We start from the raw sequence: 15,975 nt of genomic DNA on the forward strand, positions 1-15,975 counted from the left end.
TCACGATTCTGGTAGTAAGCATGGGAGAGAGCAAAGCAGGGGAGGAGATCGCATTTACAGCATAACTCTTAAAAGAAACAGATACCAAAACTTGGCTTGACATAATTTAACATAAAATGAGTTCAAATTAAACTAATATTCAAGCTTATAAGGTGTCAGAAAGCAAAAAGGATAGTGGTAACAGCACCATATCAGAAGAGAGAAGTTTTATAACAGGTTTTTTTTTTCCTTTAGGTTTTTGCCATAGGGCATGTGCGCTGGTCAGAGAGCAGATAGAGAGAAAAATGAGAAATTAACACCCCGGGGGGGGGGGAATGGCTATGCTGTGATCCCTTCTCTTTCAGTCTCTCTTCTCATGATTTTGGGCATGCACATGCACAATCCCAGCCTAAGTTTCAAGCCACCTGGTCCAGGACACAAACCATGGTTGGCTATGTGGGAATTCAGCTGCCTTAACCACCACATCACCTGCTGGCCTCCAGGCTATTTTATTTACCATTTACTTTGGGTTAATGAATATGGTTTAAAAAACATGCAGTCTTTCTTCATTATAGATCAAGGCCCCAATCCCATCATTAATATTTGCTGTATTAACAGACCATAAATCAATATACTCAAATAAATCAAGCACTCACATAATGCCTGTGTCCTATTGTAAATAACACTTATGAGTGTCTCAAGATTCAGGTACATAGTGCTAAATTGTATTACCTACCTAACATCATATTCTTGAAGGTGATCAAAAAGTGTTTGAAATATGGGATCAGATGTAACGTAGTAGTAAAAAACAATGCTTTGCAAGGCTGACCCATGTGAGAAGGTTCCGGGTTCACAATCAGAGACCTCCCTGTCTATACTGGATAAGCCCATGCCTATAATTCAGGGCTGGCCAAAGACTTGGGTAGATCACAGCATTGAGACTGTGCTGGGGTTCTCTCTCTGGCTCATGGAAGAATAATTAAAAAAAAAAAAAAAGTCTGTCCTCTATTCTTTAAAAAACAAGGTGTTTAACATGTCTACCAGATTAACATCATTTGAGTAAAAGTGGGCTTTTGTTAGGAGGCTGGTTTAACAAGTCAGCTCTGCTCCATGAGTATGCCCACACTACACACATACCTGAACTGTGCTAATGATTTTCACTTCATATTAAATAAATATAAGCATGTTGAGCTTGTGTATTTTCTCACCCACTCATTTTGAAACTCCCTGTAAGATTTGGTTATAGTAAAATGTCAACTTGATTATTACCTTTAAAATAAGAAATTTCCCAGCAAAACTGGGAAGCTAGTGATAACAAAGTGAAACTGATTCTTTCCCATTTGAGTTTTACTCTCAGTATCTTTCAGGGCATAGAAGAATTTGCCTAAAAGCAATGCCCTTTCTTGGGGCCAGCAGGTGGTATACTGGTTGGGGTGCTGGACTCCCACATGGCTGACCACAGTTCGAGTCCCAGACCTGGTGGTTTGCTTTTTTTACTTTTTCTCTCTCTCTCTCTTGCTCTGTCCAACTTTGGTCAAATTTAAATAAATAAATAAAGCTAAATAAAAATAATTAAAAATAAATAAAAGTAATGCCCTTTACTTCATAGCATAATTGGAGAAGGGGAGACAAAGAATAGCAATGCATTTCACTTATTAGCTTCAGCCTACCTACAGCATTTGTCCTTGACTATGAAAAGAAAAAAGGTGTGTGTGGAGTGGAAAATGACCAGGATCAATATAGCAGTTCTTTGTTCTGACATTCCTGGTATCCCAGACCATTTCATTTATTTGGATTTACTCTAAAGAGTATTTGTTTAAATTCTGGACCATTTTGCAGAATATTGCTGGTGACTTAAGAAAAATGTACTCTCAGTACTAGATAATTTCAGGAATGAATTCTTTCAAATTTTCAATGAATAAAGTTCTTATGGTATTTAAAGCACTTCAGAACAAAGCAAGAAGGTATTTTTCCTACTTGTCTTTAGGAAATCACCAAAACCTTAAATATCAAACCTGATAAAGATAACACAGAATAAGATGACTATGGAGGAAGCTCAAATTGATTTTAAATAAAAATGTTACCAAAATGGAACCAATGTGTGATTAACTATTACACCATGACCAAGTGTAACGCTGGTTCACAAACTGGAACTACACTAAAAGAAACCACCATCCTCATAGGTCAAAGAAAAACATGTGATAGGTTATAATAGATGCCAAAAAGCCATTTGACAAAATTTAACTTCCATTTCTGGTAAAATATATTTAGTTAAGTAATGAAAAGACTATATTAAAACAAGAAACATATATACCAAATGAACACCTAACATCTATTATTTAAAACTGTACTCAAGTGCTAGCCAATGTCAATAGCCTCTTCTTTGGAAAGGACTTTGTATACACCCAAACATCAATTCTCTGCAAAAATTCTAATAAACCTGAATTATAGAAAACTTCCTTGAGAAATAGAGTTTATTAGTAACTAATAATAAATCTCCTATTTAATAGTGACTTAGTAAAGGCATCTCCAAATGGACAAATAAGATAAAGATGCCAAGAATCATTGTTATTATTTATATCACTATTCTGGAAATGCTAGCAGATTATTAAAGCAAAGAAAAAAATAAAGATTTAAGAATATAATATTTAAATGATTATTTTTCTAGAAAACTCAAGAGAAACAATTTTTTAAACTAATAAATTTAGAACATTAGCCTGCTATATAAACACTCCTCTATGTGCCAGTTACAAATATTAGAAAATATGATAGTTTAAAAAAAATCACAAATGGATTATTTTCATAGAACATAGTTTATTTAAAACTTTTCTGAAAGATAATGCAATAGTCAAGACAATTTTGAAAAAAGAAAATGAAGAAAAACCTTCCTTATGAATTACTAAAAAAAAAGCCATAATCAAAGCAGATTGGGATTTGTAAAGGAAGAAATGAATAGATCAAAGCAACAGACGAGTCTCAAAATAACATGCATGTACACATGGGAATTTACTGTATTATGGAGGAGGGATTTACAGTCGGTTGGGAAAGAACCGATTTTAGGAAAAATGGCTACCCATTCATATAAAAAAAAGAAGAAAAAGTGAAATCCTATTTTATATATGAAAATAATTATCAGATATTTTAATAAGCATTAAAAAGTCAGACAATATAAGAAAAGATTTTAATGACTTTTGAGTGGGGACCACCTTCTTATGCAAGATAAAAAAAACCCAGGGTATTTTAAATCAAGAGACTGGGGGGCCAGTAGTTAGCATAGTAGTTAACTCGCTGAACTCCCTCATGGCTGGCCAATATGTGTCATATATTTCAGAAAATTGTATTGTCATGAGAAACATAATTCTGAAAAATAATGGGCAAAATATATGAAAAGGACATATTAAGTGATGGTTAACTATTACATTATGGTACATGTAGACAAAGGAATACCATGCTGACATTAAGGTAAAATAGAGCTACATATTGCAAGACTTTCATCTATATATTTTTTAACCTACAAAATCACTGAACAATATACACAGATAATCTCATTTTCACAACAAAATAACACAATTGTGCACATATGAAATGTGGAAGGAATTGGGTTACATATGGTGGGGATAGGACTCAGAAAGATTTCATTTTCTTCTTTATTCATGGTTGTATCAAATTGGCCCCCCCTAAAGTGAGAAGGACAAAATATTTTTTCGACAGAATACAGTGCTTGCTTCTCTGCTACCTCTCCTTTGAATGTGCATTCCAACCGTCATAGGGTGGCAGATCACTTTCTTTTCTTTCACTTTCACGTCACTTCGTTTTCTTTACTACTATTTCTCCCTTAGGATAACTTGTCCAAACTGTCTCCTGTGAGATAAATGACACATTACATAGCAATTTGACTACACTTCTCCTAGTTACAGCATAACAAGGGAGCGCAACGCCTCTGCTGGAGGATCTTCCCCTTCTATCGACCTAGTTCACAAGCACAGCTTTGTGTGCCTGTGACTCCGAAGCTAGTCGGTTTACACCGGGTGGGTGGGGACTCTACCTATCGCCTAGGTTCCCACTGAGGGCGGAGTTTGCTTCTGCTCTTCCTGCCTCGGCCACCCATTCTCTCCGTGACTCTCTGGGAAGTTACCCAACTTCTCAATGACAAGGCTATGGTGACACCCCACAAGAAAGCAGAGTGGCATTGGGCAACCACCTGGAGAAACACAACAGAAAGCATCTAGTGAAGACTTTTCGAAAGACAGACATTAGTACTTGTTTCTGGGAAGCAAGCCCTTTCCTAAAGGAAAGTCGAGGCCACTCCTGAAAGAGTCTACGACATGCTACACCGCAGGCCCTGTCGCCCCAACGACCCCCAGCCGCGGACTGCTAGCCCGCACGCCGCTCCCCTGCGGCCGTCGGGGTCGGGATGGTGGCTGCGGCGCAGACGTCGCGGGCCCGGAAAGCCCGTCCGGATCAGCTCCGGGACACGTAGCGGCGTGCCTTCCCTCCCACAAAATCCCTCCCACTTGGCGAATCGGTGGTCTCCGCAGCTCCTGGGCTTCATTCGGAGAGATGCCCCGGTACGGACAGCATGTCCCTCTCCCTCTCGCTCACACTCACACGTTCTCCGCGCCGTGCTCGACGGGTCGGACACACCAACTCGCTCACGAAGTTTCTTACTCACAGTTCAGGGATTCCCGCCACAGCCTCTCACACATCAGGTCGCGGGTTCCCCGGGCGAGTGACTGCAACCGGAAGTTGTTTTTCGTTCCAGTTCAAAGGGCATCGCCTCAGTACCGAGCTATTAACTCTTCCCCCTCTGCGGGCCAGGCCCAGCCGGCACGCCCCGCCCCGCCCCGTGCGGTCCGGCCCCGCCCCGTCGGGTCTGGCCCCGCCCTGTCAATCCTCGCACCAGAAACAGCCGCAAGGGAATTCAATGTCTAGTTCTCACGTAGGTCACTAGAGGGTCTTGGCTATATTTTCTTGCCAAACAATATGTAACCAGATATATGGGTATATTAGAGTACGTATGAATCACCTAAGAAGTTTCACCCACCGACCCCTATAGATTCTAGCTCAAAACCCCAGGGGCGAGGCCCAGGAATCTGCATTTTCAACAGGCCCACCTGTAAACGTGGTTAAGGTGGTTAAAGTCCATATGCTGAGGAGCAATGTCCACATACGCTCCCATTTGGCTTTTCCCTTAACGGTAATACTTTTCGCTAAATGTTCTTGCTAAAAAGTCCAATGGTTGGTAAATGGAAATAGAACTTTTCAAAAAAATTTTCTGTAAATTAAAATTTTCCTATTATTTTGTTTGTTAGCCATGCTTGGCTATGTTCGAGGATAGAAATTTTAGACAAATACCACAAGAAAAGTATCTTCTCTGCTAGAGCAAGGGAAACGTTTGGCTGTCTCAATTTCTCCATGTACTTCTGAACCATGGACATTTAAATTTCTCTCCCTAGGCCAAGAAGTCAACAAATTAAAAAAAAAAAAATGACAGAGGATGCCTGCACTGACTGAAGACAGAGAGAGAGGGAAAGTACTCCCCAGTTCCCCTCATGCTTGAATCCCTACTGCTCTGTTTCTCCTTTTAGGATTTTTGGGCACACATTGGCATGCCTGGTAAGTTTTTGAAGCCACTGGATCCAGGATTCAAACCAGGCTGTCCGCCCTGTGGGATCCAGCTACCTTACCCACCAGGCGCCACTGGCTGGCCCAGTCTAAGAATTTAAAAACCTACCAAGTTGCAGTGCAATCTACCTACTTATCTTGAATAGTGATCTTACTTTTAAAAGTCAAAGTCAAAGATAGTTAAAAAAAACTTTTATTTTTAATAAATAGGAACTTCTTTTATACAATACTTGACCAGTTGAATAGTTTTCTTATAAGTAATTGAGTTAAACACTGCTTTGAATTTAAAAAAATATTTTAAGAGAGTTTCAGGTTCATAGAAGAATGGAGAGAATGTCTAAAAGATTTCCTTTATACTCTCTGCCCCCACATATACATAACTTTCCTAGTCTCCCCCCTTGGTCAACATTTTTTATCAGAGTGGTGATGAAAAAAGTCGCTCTACACAAATGTGTGCAGGTTTTTTTGGAGAGATTTTCACTGTAGGGTGCGTGTGCTCGCCAGACAGACAGAGAGAGACAGAGAGACAGAAAGCGAGAAATCACCCCACAGGGGGGATGGTCACGCCGCAATCCCTTCTCCTCCATTCTCCTCTCGGGATCCTGGGCACGCACGCACATGCGCCCGGCGTGAGTTTTAAGCCACCGGGTCCGGGACACGAACCGTGGTCGACTATGTGGGAGTCCAGCGACATAGCCATTACGCTAACTGTTGGTTCCCAGAGTATGTTTTCTTTTCTTTTCTTTTCTTTTCTTTTTTTTTTTTTTTAGTAAATATCAGAGTGTGTAATTGCTGGTGGTAAGACTATGTTTAGTTTTGTAGGAAACTACAATACCAGCTACCTTCCAAAGTGGCTGTTCCATTTTCTTATTGTTGAGCTTTAGGTATTCTTCTATGTTTTGGATAAGTCTTTTATCATGTGTCTTTTGCGGATATTCTCTCCCAGTCTGTGGCTTGTTCTTTTCATTCTCTTAACAGTGTGTTTCGCAGAGCAGAAATTTAAAATTTTGATCAAATCCAGCCTTTCCAGCACTGATGTTGAGCAAACCGAAGGAGCTATTTTGAAGATTTTGAATTAAAATAGTAGAATTTAATATATGCTCAGAATCTAAAGATGAATGCATAGGCATTTTGAAATGTGGAAGTGTTAAAAATTTTGACTAAGGAAAGAAAAAACTAAATATACACATTTCTTAACTGTATGTTTTTCTCTTTCCATTCCCATGATGTAGTCATGAAAGAAGTGGCTGCATGCTTCCCCTATGTGTGAAACATGCACAAATGCTGGTAGGATGATTTTAGATGAATAAGTTTTGTGCTAAGATGGTGTCAAACATTTTCATTTTCCTATAGTGATGAATTTTTAAAAACTGACATACAGTATGTTTTATAAAAGTTAGGATTTAAATGGAGAGTTTTTTTTGAGAAATAATCCTTTAAAAGAATAACATAGATTTACTTCAGTTTTCTTGTATTCGTGTTCTTGCATTTTCAGGTTAGTAAGCAGTGACATGGCATTGGTGGTGGAATAGGGTAAGGATGGATATGGGAAAACTAATAAAAAGTATTTTGGGACCTGTTTTTAAAACTCCTTAGTATTTTATTGAAGTTCTGAATATAAATCAAAGGGCAAGAAAATCTGCCAGTATATACACCTACTACTACTTGAAATGTCAGGTATGATTTCAGTCAAATCATTTATGAGAAATATTACTATGAATAGAATCTGTTGACTTCTGATTTAAGATGACATCTTGACTAGCTGTTTGTATCTCAGGCTCTCCAACTAAAATTCCTATGAAAAAAAAATGAGAATTCATAATAGCATCAGAAGGCAGGACTCATGACCAGGGTTATTTTTTATAGTTGAGCAGGCTGTACTTGCTCACCAACCCTTGCCCCTTCAGCCTGAGTCTTCCCATAGGGTGCCTTTTTAAAATTCACACAAAGGCACCATAAAAGTAGCTGCGATCCTATTGACGAGCAGCTTAGTGTCAGAGTTTAAAAGGATTTTGCACCAATTTCAAGAACTATGGAGATGAAAAGGACATATACTTTGCTGTTTGAAGGCAAGGTTATTAAGGAATCTACCTGCCTTATAGCACCTGATAGTGAATGGCACAGTAACTCCATTACTATGTGTGACCTATAAGTAATATTTTATACCTCTTTGCCCCAGTGTCCCTCATTAGCATCTCTTTCTAATATCTATTTTTGGAGCTGTGGTTTGGAGAATACCAACAACATTTTAATGAAAGTGTACAGATGTGATGCTTTGTGTCTAAGCATGTGAAGCTAGTAGTGAAAGGATCTGGGCAGACTAAGGTGAGTGAGTGATTCTCTCTAGGGGTTTAATTTTTCATATATGGTTTCTATCAAGGAAAAGACCAATAACTGTTTTCTGATTAACTAGAAATTCTCTTCTTTATAGTAAAATAACTAGACTGTAATGGTAGGGATCTTACTTCAGCCCAAAAAACACAGTGACAAAGTTGACAAATATCTAGCATTAAGCCAAAAGTTAGCTGTGAACTTTGCGTGTCTATTTGTCTTCCAGCTCAAGATCTGTGCTGAGGAACTTATATCAATTAGGATGATAATGTGAAGAATCAAGGAAAAATCCACACATCTGGTTAGTAGGTACTGCACAAGGCTCAAAATGAGTAAATACAAGACAAATTATTCCTTTGCAGCAAATGAGCTGCAAAAGGGAGAGTTCTCAAAATGCAAAGAAGGTGAACATTTTGGAAAATGTTTACCAGAAAGAGAAATAAACATTAAAAAATCTACTAAAACAAAATATTAGACTGAAATAGGGAGAGACCTAGAGTCAGGGAGAAATCACACAAGTAGATAAGGCTGTAAGGACACAGAACAAGCAGTGGAACAGTTCAAGTATCACCTATTTGGGCGTAATCAAGGATGGAATGAACACTGTAGATTAAATCATTGAGAAGGGTAAAATCATGAAAAACTCTCTCAAAATGTAAATGGAAAAGACAAATAGATGATAGCCATTAAATTAAATAGTGGAAAGATCATGCTCCAAATTCTTCCTGAAAAACTTATCAGTTGTTCCAGACCCAAGCAAATAGAATGACATCTCATAATCATGAATTGCAAGAGTTAATACTGTTAAATGGCAATACTCTTTCAATTGATTTATGATCAATGCACTCTGCATCATCAAAATTCCAATGACCTTTTTTTATTCTTTGGAAATAAAATAGGTGCTCCTCAAATTTGTGTGGAATTACAAGTGTAGTAAAAACAATATTGAAAAGAAAAAACAAAATTGGAACTCACACTTCCCAATTTTAAAACTTACTACAAAGCTACAGTAATCCAAAAAGTGTGGTACTGGCATAAAGAAGACACAGGGGTTAAAAGAAGAGAATTGAAATTTCAGAAATATATCCTTACAATCATGCCAAGATAATTCAATAAAGAAAGAATAATCTTGTCTGTAAACTAACTTAAAATGAATAAATTATCTAAATAAAAGAGGGGAAACCATACATTGTTCCATACATTGTTAGATAAAAACTGGGGGTAAATCATAGTAACCTTGGATTTGACAATGAATTTTAAATATGATACCAATATCACAAGCAAGGGAAAAAATTGAACTTCATCAAAATTGAAAACCAAAACAAAACCACAAAAAATTCTTGCGAATCAAAAATAATTATCAAGAAACTAAAAAAGCAATCCACAGATTTGGAGAAAATATTTTCAGATTACTTTTTTTTTTTTAGGATTTTGTCATAGGGCACGTATGCTCACTGGAGAGAGACAAAGAGACAGAGGGAAAGTGAGAAATCACCCCCCACCCCCCAGGGGGAAGGCTATGCCTTAATCCCTTCTCTTCCATTCTCCTCCGGGGATTTTGGGCACTTGTGCACATGTACCCAGCATGATTTTCAAGTCCTTCCAGGTCCAGAACTTGAACTATGGTCAACCATGTAGGAGTCCAGTGCCTTAATCACCATGCCACTTACTGACACCCAGATCACATATTCGATCTATTATCCAGAATATATAAAAAATTCTTACAACTCAACAACAAAAAGCCAAACAAACCAATTAAACCATGGGTAATCTACTTGACTAGATGTTCTCCAAAGAGAATATGCAATAACTAATGAGCACATGAAAAGATACTTGACATTGTTAGTTTTTAAGGAAATGAAGATCAAGACTACAATAGGTCCATTTCACACTGACTAAGATAGACATAATAAAAAAAGAACTAAGTTTTGGCAAGGATGTGGAGAAATTGGAAACCTATACATTACAACATAGAGAATGTAAAATGGGTCAGCCACTGAGGAAAACAATTTGGCAATTCCTACATATTTTAAAAAGAATAACCATATGACCACGCAATTCTACTCTGTGTATATACCCCAAAAAGATTGAAAACAAGTACATGGAAAAATACATGTAAATGAAAGTTTATAGCAACATTAATTACTATAGTCAAAAAGTGAAAAAAGACCAAATACCCTATCCATCAATGAATGGATGGATAAACAAATTGTGGTATATTCATATAATAGAATATTATTCAGCAATAAAAGGGAATGAGGTACGGATATATGCTACAACATGGATGAACCTCAAAAACACTATTCTGAGCGAGGCAAGCTAGTCATGTATTATATGATTTTACTTTTATGAAATAACTAGAACAGGTATATTTGTAGAGATAGTAGGTTGGTGATTGCCAGGGTTTGAGGAGAGCAGGAAATGGAGAACAACTGCTTAATGGTATAGTGTTTCCTTTTGGGATAATAAAAATGCTTTGGAAGCAGATAGAGGTAGTGGTTGTACAACCTTATCAGTGCACTAAATGCCTGCTATATGAATTTTACCTCAATTTCTTTTTCTTTTTTTTTTTTTTGGAGAGGTTTTTGCTATAGGGCGCATGCACTCACCAGAAAGACACAGAGAGACAGAAAGCAAGAAATCACCCCCCTGGGGGGATGACCATGCCTCAATCTCTTCTCCATTCTCCTCTCGGGATCTTGGGCATGCACGCACATATGACCTGCATGAGTTTAAGTCACGGGGTCCGGTACTCGAACCGTGGTTGACTACATGGGAGTTCAGCGATATAGCCATTACGCCAACTGCTGGTCCCAAATTTTACCTCAATTTTTAAAAAGGGGAGAAAGCAAAGAAGTTAAATGAACTATGAGTTTGTGTTAATTTATTAATACTGTTTATTAATTATAAAAAATGTACCATACTAATGCAAGATGTTAATGATAGAGGACATTTTGAGTTTTGGGGGGAGGCAGAGTGATAGATGGGATTTCTTTGTAGTGTTTGCTTAATTATTTCCTAAGTCTGAAACTGTTCTAAAAAATAAAGACTATTAACTGAAAGTAAAACCTTTACTGATCTAAATAACTCTTTGATCAAAAAGGAAATAAAATTGCAATTGAAAGCTATGAAATAATGATAATATGAAAATGACATATCAGACGTTGTTAGTTAAAATGGTACTAAACATATTCTAGCCCTAAATCTTTTTATTATAAAACAAAATGAAACAAAAAAATGAGCTAAGCATTTAACTCACAAACTGAGAAAAGTAAATGTAAAATAGTTTTTAAAAGGCAATAAGAAAATATTAATGAAGATAAAAGTGAAAACTAGTTATTAAAAAATAACTAGGAAAAAAAGTAAAAACATAAATGGACAGAATGAGTACTGAAAAATGATTATATACATAGTTACAGAGATGATTTTTTAAAGAATTATTTATGTATTCATTCATTTTATTTTAATTTGACCGAAGACACACACACACACACAGAAGAGAGAGAGAGTGTTAAAGAGGGAAAGCAAGCCACCAGGTCTGGGACTTGAACCGTGGTTGACCATGTGGGAGTGTCCAGTGCCTTCACCACCTTGCCACCTGCTGGTCCCCATAGAGATTATTTTTTTTTAAAGTGCAAGAGAATACAGCTTATACCAGTACATTTGAAAAGTTTGATTAAAAAGAGTAATTTTAAACAAAAACAAGTAAACTGTGTGGAGAATAGTATAAAACCCACATAGATCAATAACAATAGAAGACATCAAAAATTTAAAAAGAATTACTTTTATAAAAAGGAATGCCAAGGCCAACCAATCACCATCACAGATTTGTTTTTTAAACATGTCAAGAAACAGACAATTTGCATTTAATTTGTTTTAGAACATGGAACATTTAGATTTTTTTAATAATTTTACTTTATGAAACCAGCCTAACTTTAATTTAAAACCTATCAATTAATAGGTTCCAGAAAATAAAAAATATAGGTTAATTCCACTTATGAATATTAATGCAAAAATTTTCAGTAAATAACAAACATTTTTTAAAGCATATATTTTCTTCCAATAAACTGGATTAAGATTAATCCATTTGGACATGCATTTAATGCCACTGTTTGTTGTAACTGAATCGTGGTCTTCAGGTAGCCATGTCACAATTTGAAGAAATTTTTTTCCACAAAGCATAGGAACAGTTGTTTTGTTTGAGTATCTGGTTGCTCTGCTTGGATAAAGTTCTTTGGCTCATGCCACACTGTTTTTGTTCTTTTCTGTTAGTTTCAGTTGTGAATGAAATTGTGAAGCCAAAATAACAGAACAGAAGTATCTAAGCACGTGAATTGAAGAGAAAAAGGAAATGTGTAGGTTTGGCTTAGTTCGTTTTGATGAATCAATGTATTATTTTAATAAGATCAGTAACAAAATATAGTTTATAGCTGTAAACCTACCTTTATTACTGACACAGTCATATTAATGACATGACTTTTGATAGCATGAAATATTTTAAAAATGTAATTACTATATTGTATGACAACAGAGCACTCTATAGGTTGAAATAGAAAAACCATATAGCTTCTTGTTGATAGCAAGAAGAAACAGAATATAATTTAACATGAAATATTTTTTCCTTCCTTCAATACACCCTTAGTAAACTAGGATATTTGGTAGTTATTTGTTTTTTATGATAAATGTATTTATCTCAAACCAACAGTTAACGTCATTCTTAAAGTTAACCACCAGGGAAATTCCTACTGAGATCAGAAACAAGACAAGGTTGACTACTGTCTTTTCTGTTATTAAACACTGTTCTAGAAATCATAGCCAATATGATGAGAAGAAAAAAAGAAACAGACATAATTGTTTGTTGTTTTTTTTTCGATCAAGGTACCACATATGAATTATCTTAAGTAATTTAGAACAAATAAGGGATCAGTAAAATGTCTTGACAAGAGATAAAACGATGAAATCAAGATACCAGCAATATTATTTAGAAAACATAGTGGAAAGAATGTCCCTATTAGGAAAGCAATGCTATTACACACACAAGAAAACAAAACCAAAAATATTGCAATATATTCTGTAATAAACAAAGAAACATTGTGTTTACTGGGGTCTTTACTGCTTGGAGAGACATAGGATGTTCACAGACAAGAAGGTACTGTACTATAAGGATAATAATTTTTCTCAAATAGTTACCTGAAATTCTAACCAGAATTTTTTCAAAGGATTTATTCACAGATTTATTCTGAATCATTCAGTTAGCCATCTCTTTCATGGTCACAAGTGTTGAAGGGAAATAACTAGATATTGCTCTACAGACCCTGACTGGCTATTGGGCAGAAACTTCAGGCAGGCTGGACCAGTGTACTATGTCTTAAGTACTTCCCTGGCTCTGAAACTGACAGCACAGAGGCAGACCAGTGTGTCCACCTATGCACACATGGAAGTGTGTCCAGGAGGAGACAAGACTGGATGGGTAAGAAGGAAGACCTAGTTTCTAAGAAAGATTTGGCTGCTCTGTGACCTTAGCCTAGACATCTTACTTTTCCCCCATCATATTACAGTTTAGATAAGACATCACCCCAAATTAATTAATTAATATGATAATAAATAGACTCTGGTAACAGAAAGCAGTAGAAAAAGAATTTATATTAATTTGTTGGGTCATCAAAAAAGTCAAGATGGGACCAGCAGTTAGCGTAATGGCTATGTCGCTGAACTCCCATGTAGTCGACCACGGTTCATGTCCCGGACCCAGTGGCTTAAACTCACACTGGTGCGTGGGCATGTGTGTCCCAGATCCCGAGAGGAGAATGGAGGAGAAGGGATTGTGGCGTTACCATCCCCCCCGGAGGGGTGATTTCTCGCTTTCTGTCTCTCTGGCTCTCTCTGTCTTTCTGGTGAGCACATGCGCCCTGTAGCAAAACCCAAACCAACAAAAAAAAAAAAAAAAAAAGTCAAGATGTATTTTTCTATTTTTTTATGACCTTTCTGATGACCCAATATATGTTAGTACCAGCTCTGCCATTTATGAGCTGAAAGATTCTATTACTATTTCCCTGTAATCACTTGATAAATGACATCTATTTATAAATATATATATACACACACATATTCTTTAAAGAATTATTTATTTAATTTTATTTATTCATCCATTTATTTTAATTTGGCCAGAGAGAGAGAGAGGTGAGAAAGCAAGCCACCAGGTCTGGGACTTGAACCACTGTTGGCCATGTGGGAGTGTCCAGTGCCTTAACCATGCCAATTGCTGGTCTTCTCTATTAATATATTAATAGCAATGGTGGTAATGGCTCCTTAGTATGTAATCTTTTTGAGCTGTCAACTTTTTCTAAGATTATTCTTAAGAAAATACTACACAATTTTTAAAATTAATTTTTGATTGTGAGAGTAAAATTGGTAACAGAATAAGGCTAGGTTACGACAATTGCGTAAGTCTACATGTTTTAAGATAATGCAGAGTTATCTGTAAGATTAATATCTAGTGTATTAAAATATTCATTATCATGTGTTTCTTAAATGGAAAAATACTAAATTCTAGTTAATATTTGTATAGACTAGCTAGATCAGGCTGCAGTAAAACTTTAAAATAAAAAAATTTGTGTGAATACATACAATATGAATTTACTTTTAATCTAGTAAACTACATGCAACTTAATTTAGGCCGGATATCTTTCAGTCTTAGACCAGGTTATAAAATCACTCGTTGAAGAAGACTTCTATTATAGATATAAACTTAAAACATCATTTTAAGTAGAAACATAAATTCTATTATAAGTTAGGAAGAAAGTAAAAATAGCACCATATTTGAAATATTTCTTAGTCTTGACTCAGGACCTCATTGTTTTAAGGCCAAATTTCCAATTATGACAATGAATACAAAGGCATTACTGAATCATATCATAAATTACTCACTTAGCAAAAGCAAGCGTGGAACAAATCTGCAACACTTCAGCTTAAGACGTTCAGGCCACCTTGCTAGGTTGAGAATTGGTAACAACTATTAAAATTTTGATTACCTCTTCTCCAGGTTACATGTCCTCCTTCACAGACTATTCCTCTTTAAGGATAGAATAGGCAGTTAGACAGTCTGGAAGCTTTTTCCACAGGCTCTACCAAGGCCACCCAAACTGTCCCGAGATCTCCCTTGTACTGAACTGGGAACTTCCACTGAGAAATCCCCTGACTCGAAGACTTCCTTATTTGTAGCTGTCAACAGCCAATCATGGTAAGATATTGAAATGAACCAAAGCTATCAGAAAATATTCTGTAAACCACCCGTGACTGTAGCTCTGACTTCCTTTTGAAGCAGATACTTTACTTAAATAGTTAAGGAATTTTAACAAAAATCCAGAAGTTATAAACACAAAAATATTTCGGAATTAAGCATATTTTCATGTAAGAAAATTTAAAAATAAGTTTACTTGATAAATGAAGTTTTAGTCTTTGAGAAGTCACTTTTTAACCTAGGCAGTAGAATTTATAAACAACCAGCAAAGGACCAAATTTGAGTATGGTTGTTTTTGTCTTATGGCATGCAGAAATCACTTGGATGAGACCTGGAAATAATATTTATGCTGGATCCCAGAGCCTGACCTCAGGTGACTCAGAAGAGGGGTGAAGCAAAGAAGGCTGCTCTGCTTTGACAAGTAAGGCTGGCTATCCTGCGGATAAGTTTACGTTCCAGGACACTGCAGAAAGCTTTACAAGTGCCTGGATTTCTCTAAGGCTACTTAGAGCAAAACATCAAGTATTACATGCAAATGGAAGGCATCATATGCACCACAGACATTTTTCTTTGTTATAACATGTAAGAACTGGGAATGTCCTTAGACACTATCTATTTCATTTTCTTTATATTACAGATGAGGAAACAGCAAAGGGTAAATGTTTAATGTCACAAAGTAAGTTAGAAGCAGGGCTTAGATTAAAATCTGAGTTTTTGAATCCAAATGCATTTCCTTTTTCACTGTATTACACCCTTAGTGTATCAAATTATTAAACTGGAAAATGACCTTAGAATTCAGC

General features: G+C 36.3%; 1 protein-coding gene across 5 annotated transcripts in view; it reads right to left on the reverse strand.

Moving 5' to 3' along the window:
- Positions 1–15,104, reverse strand: part of TANK (TRAF family member associated NFKB activator) — a 102,429-nt gene extending 87,325 nt beyond the window's left edge. For 2 of the 5 annotated variants that reach the window (XM_027776499.1, XM_006160273.3), the window contains exon 1: positions 4,652–4,802. The gene's annotated coding sequence lies outside the window, so the exon portion shown is untranslated. Of the gene's footprint in view, positions 1–4,587; positions 4,803–14,862 lie in introns of those variants that run through there. The other 3 variants (XM_006160275.3, XM_006160276.3, XM_027776498.1) reach the window with 3 other exon arrangements.
- Positions 15,105–15,975: the final 871 nt, after the last annotated feature.

Source organism: Tupaia chinensis, unplaced genomic scaffold (assembly GCF_000334495.1).
Source record: "Tupaia chinensis unplaced genomic scaffold, TupChi_1.0 Scaffold000674_2, whole genome shotgun sequence".
NCBI classification, from domain to species: domain Eukaryota; kingdom Metazoa; phylum Chordata; class Mammalia; order Scandentia; family Tupaiidae; genus Tupaia; species Tupaia belangeri.